We start from the raw sequence: 11,540 nt of genomic DNA, 5'->3' as shown, positions 1-11,540 counted from the left end.
CGTCTAATCCTGTGAAAAATAAAACATCCTCATCATCTGTTATGGCCACAACTTCAGGTATTTTTCTGCATTGAGTTACCAGTGCAAAATATCTGTGTATCTTTGTAATGTTATAGTTATTACTATTTCCACCAGAGTATTCGTGCTTATTCAACTGCAGAGCCAAAAGAGATGGGGGAGATATTGAACAATTTCTTTTCTTCGGTATTCACCAAGGAGAAGGATATTGAATTATGTGAGGTAAGGGAAACGAGTAGACAACTATGGATACTATGAGTTTCAAAGTAAAAGAAGTACTGACACTTTTGAAAAATATAAAAGTGGATAAGTCTCCAGGTCCTGACAGGATATTCCCTAGGACATTGAGGGAAGTTACTGTAGAAATAGCCGGGGCTATGACAGAAATATTTCAAATGTCATTAGAAACGGGAATAGTCCCCGAGGATTGGCGTACTGCGCATGTTGTTCCATTGTTTAAAAAGGGTTCTAAGAGTAAACCTAGCAATTATAGACCTGTTAGTTTGACTTCAGTGGTGGGCAAATTAATGGAAAAGATACTTAGAGATAATGTATATAAGCATCTGGATAAACAGGGTCTGATTAGGAACAGTCAACATGGATTTGTGCCTGGAAGGTCATGTTTGACTAATCTTCTTGAATTTTTTAAAGAGGTTACTAGGGAAATTGACGAGGGTAAAGCAGTGGATGTTGTCTATATGGACTTTAGTAAGGCCTTTGACAAGGTTCCTCATGGAAGGTTGGTTAAGAAGGTTAAACTGTTGGGTATAAATGCAGGAATAGCAAGATGGATTCAGCAGTGGCTGAATGGGAGAAGCCAGAGGGTAATGGTGGATGGCTGTTTGTCGGGTTGGAGGCAGGTGACTAGTGGGGTGCCTCAGGGATCTGTGTTGGGTCCTTTGTTGTTTGTCATGTACATCAATGATCTGGATGAAGGGGTAGTAAATTGGATTAGTAAGTATGCAGATGATACCAAGATAGGGGGTGTTGTGGATAATGAAGAGGATTTCCAAAGTCTACAGAGTGATTTTGGCCATTTGGAAAAATGGGCTGAAAGATGGCAGATGGAGTTTAATGCTGATAAATGTGAGGTGTTACACATTGGCAGGACAAATCAAAATAGGACGTACATGATAAATGGTAGGGAATTGAAGAATACAGTTGAACAGAGGGATCTGGGAATAACCGTGCATAGTTCCTTGAAGGTGGAATCTCATATAGATAGAGTTGTAAAGAAAGCTTTTGGTATGCTAGCCTTTATAAATCAGAGCATTGAGTATAGAAGCTGGGATGTAATGTTAAAATTGTACAAGGCATTGGTGAGACCAAATCTGGAGTATGGTGTACAATTTTGGTCGCCCAATTATAGGAAGGATGTCAACAAAATAGAGAGAGTACAGAGGAGATTTACTAGAATGTTGCCTGGGTTTCAACAACTAAGTTACAGAGATAGGTTGAATAAGTTAGGTCTTTATTCTCTGGAGCGCAGAAGGTTAAGGGGGGACTTGATAGAGGTCTTTAAAATGATGAGAGGGATAGACAGAGTTGATGTGATCAAGCTTTTCCCTTTGAGAATAGGGAAGATTCAAACAAGAGGACATGACTTCAGAATTAAGGGACAGAAGTTTAGGGGTAACATGAGGGGGAACTTCTTTACTCAGAGAGTGGTAGCAGTGTGGAATGAGCTTCCAGTGGAAGTGGTGGCGGCAGGTTCGTTGGTATCATTTAAGAATAAATTGGATAGGCATATGGATGAGAAGGGAATGGAGGGTTATGGTATGAGTGCAGGCAGGTGGGACTAAGGGAAAACAATTGTTCGGCGCGGACTTGTAGGGCCGAGATGGCCTGTTTCCGTGCTGTAATTGTTATATGGTTAATTGATCATGTCTACTTGAAGAAGACAGCAAACAACCTTAAAATTATTTTTCAGAGTTAAAGAATAATCAACCAGCATGAAGAATATGATGCATGAGTATGTGTCTATTTCCAGGTCAGAAATCATAATGACCAATCTTTCAGTTTCACACATCTGTGAGGGAAGTGAAATAGATCAGAATCCTTCTTTCTATTCCTCCAGGTTTAAAGTAATAGCTCATTCTTGCTGCCTGTACTGACAGTGACACTTTGTGCCATGGTTGGGTAAATGGATTGAATAATGAACAACCTGGACAATCCACCTCTTCATCAATGGGAACCTTTGTCCAATCTCTGATTACAGGACTGTGACTAGTTGCAACATTAAAAAGCATAACTGGGCCCCAATGTCTATGGGGTTGTGTTATCCATGGTCACCATCGTCTGAACAGGGCTCTCGCTTAACTTTTTTTCCCTGTTGCCAGCTGCGCAACCTTGGCCACTTTTTTGGTTGCCAAATGACAGCTTAGGTGGTCATTTAAGATGGCTTGCATGACGCGTGCGATAATGTGCTCGGACGAAGTGCGTAGTTACCAGTCGGAATTATACTCAATGAAGGATTCACATATTATTTCTGATTCAAATAAAGTCACAAACTAAACATTCACCACTCAAGACATGATATATACCACAATGACATGCAGCAAAATTATAAGACAGTATCTCAACTCTTGTTACACGTTGCAATGAATGCAATTTCTATTAGTTCTTTCCACTTCCAAACAAAAATGTGGTTGGATTATTCAGCGTATAATCAACCTGTGTCATATAGTTGTGAATGTTGCTCATTAAATATTAAGAGCATTGATTTGCTGTTAAAATGAATTATGTAATAACGTGTCAACGGTAGCAGTGACAATCGAACACTGCGGTTTTAATGTTTCACGTGTTCACAATATAATGAATCCATCTTTATGGATTAAAACAAATAATAACATTGGGAAAACACATTTGATTGCATTCCGTTATCAAACATAATCAATGTTCGCTCAGAAGAGATTTCCAGGACAATAGGGTCAGGGAGGGGGGTGTGTGTGAATCAGTGCGGGGTGGATAGATGGCGGGGTGGGGGGGGGATTAGAAGGCAGTCGGTGCAGAATGGATGGATTGAGGAAGGTGAATTAGTACGTGTTGGTTGGAGTAGGTAAAATTGTGAGGGGAGAGCATGGGGGATGTCAGTGGTGTTGAACCGGGGGGTTCAGTACGGGATGGATGGGGGGTAGACAAAAGTGCTGGAGAAACTCAGCGGGGGAGGTAGCATCTATGGAGTGAAGGAAATAGGCAACGTTTCGGGTCGAGACCCTTCTTCAGACTGTTCTCCCCCATTCTTCTTGAATGGAAGAATCAGCACAGGATGGATGGGGGGGGGGGGGGAGGGGAGAGATCAGCGCAGGATGAATGGGGGAGGGGGGGTCAGTACAGTGTGAGGGTCTGTGCAGGATGAATGAGGGATCACTACAGGATGAATGAGGGGAAGGTGCCGGGTCAATGGAGGGTGGGTCAGTACGGGACGAATGCATGGATTAGTACAGGATGGATGGGGGATCAGTACAGGATGGATGGAGGAGAAGTGCAGGTTGGATGGGAAAGGGGTAAGTACAGGGTGAATTGGGGAACCAGTGTAGGATGGATGGGGGGGGGGGGGGGTGTAGCAGGAGAATTAATGCGAGGTGGATAGGGTGATAGCGCAGGATGAATAGATTGGATGGGGGGGAGATGGGGAGGGGAGCACAGGGGATGTCAGTGAGGATTGAATAGAGGCGGGAATGGGGATCAGTGCGGGATGGAGAGGAGGGCTCCCAGGATAAGGGGCGGGGGGGCGTACAAGAGAGAGAGAGAGAGAGAGAGAGAAGGAGGGCGAGGTGGGGAGGAAGGAAGGCCAGCGCTCCTCAGACAACATCGCCCCGCTGCCTTGGCCGTTGAGATTTCCTCGCCACCACCTCCCTCCTCCCGGCCTCGGCGTGCGGGGGGGGGGTTAAAGCGCGTTAGCAGGTTTGCAAGCAGCGGCCCTTATCAGGGCACGTGGGGTGCGGGAGGAGGAGGAGATGAGCCGCTGTCGCTTGCAGTTCAGCGCCCGTCATTCGCTGCGACCCTTCCTCACCTCGCACCTAGTATCTTTCCCACGCAATACAGCCGTCTCCGCCGACACAAAACGTTGCGTTCCTTTTCTCCAGAGATGCTGCCTAACAGAGATGAGTTTTTTTGTCTATCTTCGGTTCGGTACAAACCAGTATCTAGTTGCCAAGCCGGGCAAAATGGCTCAGTGTTTAGGTTGCCCGGCTGTGCTTTGAGTGGTCTGGGGCACCCGGGCAACCGTGAATTTCGAGCTGAATGACATCAAGCTTTGGTATTGATTGTAAATTTAGTCCAATTTGAGATCACTGATGGGAATTTTTGAGTATTGGTGAGGAACCTCACCAGGAGGAAATCATATAAGTACTGTATATGAATGCACGAAGTATAAGGAATAAAGTTCACGAGCTTGAAGCTCAGTTAGAAACTGGCAAGTATGATGTTGTGGGAATTACTGAGACATGGCTGCAAGAGGGCCAGGGCTGGGAACTGAATATTCAATGGTATATGTCCTATTGAAAAGGCAGACAGGTGGGCAGAGGGGGTGGGGTTGCCCTATTGATGAGGAATGAAATTCAGTCCTTTGCAAGGGGTGACATTGAAACAGGAGATGTGGAGTCATTATGGATAGAACTAAGGAATTGTGAGGGTAAAAAGACCCTAATGGGATGAATCTACAGGCCCCCAAACAGTAGCCTGGACATAGGACGCAAGATGAATCAGGAGTTAAAATTGGCATGTAGCAAAAGTAATGCTGTGGTTGTTATGGGCGATTTCAACATGCAGGTAGACTGGGAAAATCAGGTTGGTACTGGACCCCAAGAAAGGGACTTTGTAGAGTGCCTTTGTGATGGATTCTTTGAACAGCTTGTATTGGAGCCTAACAGGGAGAAGGCAATTCTGGATTTAGTGTTATGTAATGAACTGGATTTGATAAAGGACCTCGAGGTTAATGAGCCATTAGGAGGCAGTGACCATAACATGGTCAGGTTTAATCTATAATTGGAGAGGGAGAAGAGTAGATTGGAGGTGTCAGTGTTGCAGTTGAATCAAGGGACCATGAGGGAGGAGCTGGCCAAAGTTGACTGGAAAGATACACTAGCAGGGATGACAGGGGAAAACAAAAATGGCAGGTGTTTCTAGGAATAATACAGAAGGTGCAGGATCAGTTCATTCCTCGGAGGAAGAAAGATTCCAAGGGGAGAAAGGGATAACCATGGCTGACAAGGAACGTCAGGGGCAGTATAAAAATTAAAGCGAAGAAGTACAACGTAGTAAAGATGAACGGGAAGCAAGAGGTGTGGGTAATGTTTAAAGAACAACAGAAGATAACCAAAAAGACAATACGGAGAGAAAAGATGAGGTACGAAGGTAAGCTAGCCAAGAATATAAAGCAGGATAGTAAAAGCTTCGTTAGGTATGTGAAGAGGAAAAAATTAGGTAAGACCAAAGTTGGACCCTTGAAGACCGAAAAAGGTGAATTTATTATGGGGAACAAGAAAATGGCAGATGAGTTGAACAGCTTCTTTGGATCTGTCTTCACTAAGAAGACACAAACAATCTTCCTGATATAGTAGTGGCCAGAGGATCGGGGGTGATGGAGGAACTGAAGGAAATCCACATTAGGCAGAAAATGGTGTTGGATAGACTGATGGGACTGAAGGCTGATAAATCCCCAGGGCCTGATGGTTTTAAGAAAAGGCGGCAGAGAGAAAACGGGGAATTATAGACCAGTCAGCCTGACATCGGTGGTGGGGAAGATGCTGGAGTCAATTATAAAAGATGAGGTAGCCGCACATTTGGATAGCAGTAACAGGATCGGTCCGAGTCAGCATGGATTTACGAAGGGGAAATCATGCTTGACTAATCTTCTGGAATATTTTGAAGATGTAACTAGGAAAATGGACAAGGGAGAGCCAGTGGACGTAGTGTACCTGGACTTTCAGAAAGCATTTGATAAGGAGATTAGTGGGCAAAATTAGGGTACATGGTATTGGGGGTAGAGTGCTGACATGGATAGAGAAGTGGTTGGCAGACAGGAAACAAAGGGTAGGGATTAACAGTTCCCTTTCAGAAAGGCAGGCAGTGACAAGTGGGGTACCGCAAGGCTCGGTGCTGGGACCACAGCTATTTACAATATACATCAATGATTTGGATGAAGGGATTCAAAGTAACATGAGCAAATTTGCAGATGACACAAAGCTGGGTGGCAGTGTGAACTGTGAGGAGGATGCTATGAGAATGCAGGGTGACTTGGACAGGTTGGGGGAGTGGGCAGATGCACGGCAGAAGTTGTCCGAGGAGCGCTGGCCTTCCTTCCTCCCCACCTCGCCCTCCTTCTCTCTCTCTCTCTCTTGTACGCCCCCCCCCCCCCCTTATCCTGGGACCCCTCCTCTCCATCCCGCACTGATCCCCATTCCCGCCTCTATTCAATCCTCACTGACATCCCCTGTGCTCCCCTCCACATCTCCCCCCCCCCCCAATCTATTCATCCTGCGCTATCACCCTATCCACCTCGCATTAATTCTTCTGCTACCCCCCCCCCCATCCATCCTACACTGGTTCCCCAATATTCACCCTGTACTTACCCCTTTCCCATCCATCCTGCACTGATCCCCCAGCCATCCTGTACTGATCCCCCAGCCATCCTGTACTAATCCACGCATTCATCCCGTACTGATCCACCCTCCATTGACCCTGCACCTTCCCCTCATTCATCCTGTAGTGATCTCTCATTCATCCTCCACAGACCCTCCGATCCACACTGTATTGACCCCCCCCCATTCATCCTGCGCTGATCTCCCCCCTGCCCCCCGCCCCCCCCCCCCCCCCCCCCCCCCCCCCATCCATCCTGTACTGATCCTCCCATTCAAGAAGAATGGGGGGAACAGTCTGAAAAAGGGTCTCGACCCGAAACGTTGCCTATTTCCTTCACTCCATAGCCTCACCCGCTGAGTTTCTCCAGCACTTTTGTCTACCCCCATCCATCCCGTACTGAACCCACCGGTTCAACACCACTGACATCCCCCATGCTCTCCCCTCACAATTTTACCTACTCCAACCAACACGTACTAATTCACCTTCCTCAATCCATCCATTTTGCACCGACTGCCTTCTAATCCCCCCTCTGCCATCTACCCACCCCGCACTAATTCACACACACCCCCCTCCCTGACCCTATTGTCCTGGAAATCTCTTCTGACCGAACATTGACTATGTTTGATAACGGAATGCAATCAAATGTGTTTTCCCAATGTTATTATTTGTTTTAATCCATAAAGATGGATTCATTATATTGTGAACACGTGAAACATTAAAACCGCAGTGTTCGATTGTCACTGCTACCGTTGACACGTTATTACAGAATTCATTTTGACAGCAAATCAATGCTCTTAATATGGAGTATCAGTACTGTTATTTAATGAGCAACATTCACAACTATATGACACAGGTTGATCATACGCTGAATAATCCAACCACATTTTTGTTTGGAAGTGGAAAGAACTAATAGAAATTGCATTCATTGCAACGTGTAAAAAGAGTTGAGATACTGCCTTATAATTTTGCTGCATGTCATTGTGGTATATATCATGTCTTGATTGGTGAATGTTTAGTTTGTGACTTTATTTGAAGCAGAAATAATATGTGAATGCTTCATTGAGTATAATTCCGACTGGTAACTACGCACTTCGTCCGAGCACATTATCGCACGCGTCATGCAAGCCATCTTAAATGACCACCTAAACTTTTATTTGGCAACCAAAAAAGCGGCCAAGTTTGCCCAGCTGGCAACAGGGAAAAAAAGTTAAGCGAGAGCCCTGGGAGTTCAGAACCAGGGGCCACAGTTTAAGAATAAGGAGAAAGCCATTTAGAACGGAGATGAGGAAACACTTTTTTCTCACAGAGAGTTGTGAGTCTGTGGATTGATCTGCCTCAGAGGCAGGTTCTCTGGATGCTTTCAAGAGAGAGCCAGATAGGGCTTTTAAAAATAGCCAGGGGATATGGGGAGAAGGCAGGAATGGGGTACTGATTGGGGATGATCAACCATGATCACATTGAATGGCGGTGCAGGTTCGAAGGGCCAAATCGACCTCCATCCTTTCCTCTTCCCCCTCTCTGATCATAAGATTATACGGTTCACCATCCCTTCTCCGACACCTCGCCCCCGCTTCCTCCGAGAAATCACCTTCCGTAATCTAAAATCCATTGTTCCCCACCATCTCTCTGACCTGCTCTCCACCACACTCCCCCTGGACTCAACCCATATCTCACCTGATGATCTCACAAACCATCTCAACTCCACCTTGTCTACCTCCCTCAACACTCTGGCCCCCCTCAAAACAAGAACCATAACTTTCAACACATCTTCACCCTGGTACACACCTGCACTTCGTAAACTGAAACAGACTGGTCGCCGATTTGAACGACTCACAAAGAAATAATCTCTCACAGTCCACCTTGAAGCTTACAAACTCCACCTCACTGACTACAAAGATGCCCTCATTGCTGCAAAATCTGCCTACCTCTCCTCCATATTCACCGATCCCTGCCTAAACCACAGAACCCTCTTCTCCACAGTGGGCAACCTCCTCAAGCCTCGAGCCAACACTCTCCCTACCTCTACTCTGGATCTCTGCAACTCATTCCTCCACTTCAGAGCCTTCAGAGACCCTTCTTCAGAGTCAGGGGAGGGAATTGAGAGATATGAAAAGGTACATAGAAAAAAATGAATAAACGCTATGCAAAAAGACAAATCAAAGCCAGCAATGATGATCAAGGATAGTTGGAGCCCACAATGGTCCATTGTTGGCTGTGGTGAAGATGATAACGAGTGATAGAAACAGTAAAACTCAGCAGGGCGACAATGAAACTAGTATGACAAGTAGGGTGGGGGAAGGATGAAGACGGGATGCAAGGGTTATTTGAGAAATCAATATTTATACCGCTGGGTTGTAAGCTGCCCAAGCGAAATATGAGATGCTTTTCTTCCAATTAGCGTTTCGCCTCACTCTGACAGTGGAAGACGCCCAGGACAGGACAGAAAGATCAGTAAGGGAAAGGGATGGGGAGTTAAAAGTATTTAGCAACCAAGAGATCGCATAGGGCAAGACAGACTGAGAGAAGATATTCAGCGAAACGATCGCCGATATGTAGGAGTCCACACCTAGAACAGTGGATACAGTAGATGAGGCTGGTGGAGGTGGAAGTAAATCCCTGCCTCATTTGAAAGGACTGAGGTTTCATCTCCAGTGGTTATAGGGGAATGTACCTGGGAAGGGGGTGGTGTGGGTGGGAATGAATGAGTTAAGGGCCTGTCCCACGAGCATGCGACCTGCATGCGGTAAACGCGACCAAACCGGAAGCGGGGACCGCGCGGAGGTCGAGTGATCCCCGTACAGGGCCGGTCCCACCAGCATGCGGCGAGCGCGACCAAACTAGAAGCAGGGGCCGCGTGGAGGACGAGTGAGTGACGTGAAGTTCAAGCGAAGTCCACGCGTGACGTACGGCGTCAAGATGCTGCGTACGGCGTCGAGACGCTGTGCACGCCCGACAGGCCGTTGCAGCGCGGAATTTTTGAACACGGCCGGTTTTTCAGAGCCCCGCGTGATGTCGGGACCAGCTCCGCACAACTCCATACGGCTCCGGCGATCGAAGTGGGACCGGCCCCGCGAGGCCGTACGGCTCGAGCGACCACGTTAGGTCGCGCTTGCCGCATGGAATCGCATGCTCGTGGGACAGGCCCTTTAGACCTTGTCCTGCTCCTCCTCTCTTCTAGCTTTCTCTCCTGCCCCACCACAATCTGTCTAAAGAATGGTCCCGGCACGAAACGGGACAATTCTATCCATGTTCTGCAGAGATGCTGCCTGACCCGCTAAGTTACTCTGTCGTGTCGGTGGGGGCGCTGCAAGCCGGCGCCCTGTCAGCAGCGTGTCCGTTTTTTCCCAACATTTTTTGTTTTTTTTAGTATGTTTTAAAGTATGTTTTTTATGTTTCTTTGTGTGTTTTGTGTGGGGGGGGCAAGGGGGAAACCGTTTTGGTCGCCTCCTCCATGGAGAGGCGACTTTCCAGGTCGCCTCCCCCGTGGCCTAACAACGAGGATCGGGCGGCCTTTCCCGGAGACGCGCCTGGGGCTCCAGCGGTGGGCACGGCGTGGAGCAAGCGAGCGCTCCGTTTCGCTGGCCCGCGGCAGCCGGCAGCCCTGAAGCCGCGGTCTGCAGAGTTTCAGCTGGTGCGGTGTCCGCAGCCCTGGATCCCTCGTGGGGGACCCGGGAGAAGAAGGAGCTTCCACCGCCGGCCCGCAGCCAATTTCTACCGCGGACCCGGCGTGGGCTTACCATCACCCCTAGAGGGGAGCTTCGACCGCCGGCCCTGCGGTCTGTGGTGCTTCTGGCTGTGGCGGAGACTTTAAATCTTCGACCGCCGGCCTGCGGCCTACATCAACCTAAAGCCGCGGTCTCCGGTGGGGAAGAGCCGATCCTGGACTGACTCTGGACTCTGGTCCCGACCACGGGGGGAAATGGAGGAGGACTGGCCAAATTTTGCACCTTCCACCACAGTGATGAATGCTGTGGTGGATGTTTGTGTTACATTTTTATTGTGTATTGTGTGTTCTTTCTCATTGTACCGCTGCTGACAAATTCATTTCACTTGCACTTTATGTGCAATGTGACGAATAAAACCGTATTGTATTGTATTGTAATACTTTGTTGCTCTCCAATTTTGTCTTAACCTGCTGAATATTTCCAGCATTTTCTGATTTACTTTATCTTGCCTTCTTTTCTGCAAATAACTCCCTTAGTCATTTAGTACTTTAACCTTGCCAGGAAATTGTAAAAGGAGAATATTTTGATCATTCATCTGCCTTCTCTTTAATTATAATTTATTTTGCTATATACTGTGCCCTCAATAATGTTTGGGACAAAGACCCATCATTTATTTATTTGTCTTTGTACACCACAATTTGAGATTTGTAATAGAAAAAAAATTACATGTGGTTAAAGTGCACGTCAGATTTTATTAAAGACCATTTTTAAACATTTTGGTTTCACCATGTAGAAATTACGGCTGTGTTTATACATAGTCCCCCCCCCATTTCAGGGCACCATAATGTATGGGGCACATGGCTTCACAGGCATTTGTAATTGCTCAGGTGTGTTTAATTGCCTCCTCAATGCAGGTACAAGAGTGCTCTCAGCGCCTAGTCTTTCCTCCAGTCTTTCCATCACCTTTGGAAACTCTTATTGCTGTTTATCAACATGAGGACCAGTGTTGTATCAATGAAAGTCAAATAAGCCGTTACGAGACTGAGAAACAAGAATAAAAGTGTTAGAGATATCAGCCAAACCTTATGCTTACCAAAATCAACTGTTTGGAACATCATTAAGAAGAGAGCACTGGTGAGCTTACTAATCGCAAAGGGACTGGCAGGCCAAGGAAGACCTCCAAAGCCGATGACAGAAAAATTCTCTCTAATAAAGAAAAATCCCCAAACACCTGTCCAACAGATCAGAAACATTCTTCAGGAGTCAGGCAAG

At 46.8% G+C, this 11,540-nt stretch overlaps 1 long non-coding RNA gene across 1 annotated transcript; it reads left to right on the top strand.

The window, feature by feature from the left end:
• Nucleotides 1-2,211: 2,211 nt before the first annotated feature.
• Nucleotides 2,212-4,326, top strand: LOC116982241. The gene is made up of 3 exons (XR_004414413.1): nucleotides 2,212-2,314; nucleotides 2,705-2,706; nucleotides 4,260-4,326. It is a non-coding gene; the product is annotated as an uncharacterized LOC116982241 (long non-coding RNA).
• Nucleotides 4,327-11,540: the final 7,214 nt, after the last annotated feature.

Source organism: Amblyraja radiata, chromosome 16 (assembly GCF_010909765.2).
Source record: "Amblyraja radiata isolate CabotCenter1 chromosome 16, sAmbRad1.1.pri, whole genome shotgun sequence".
Lineage (NCBI taxonomy): Eukaryota > Metazoa > Chordata > Chondrichthyes > Rajiformes > Rajidae > Amblyraja > Amblyraja radiata.
The sequence above is the reverse complement of the archived record's forward strand: the minus strand, read 5'-3'. Positions and strand labels throughout refer to the sequence as shown.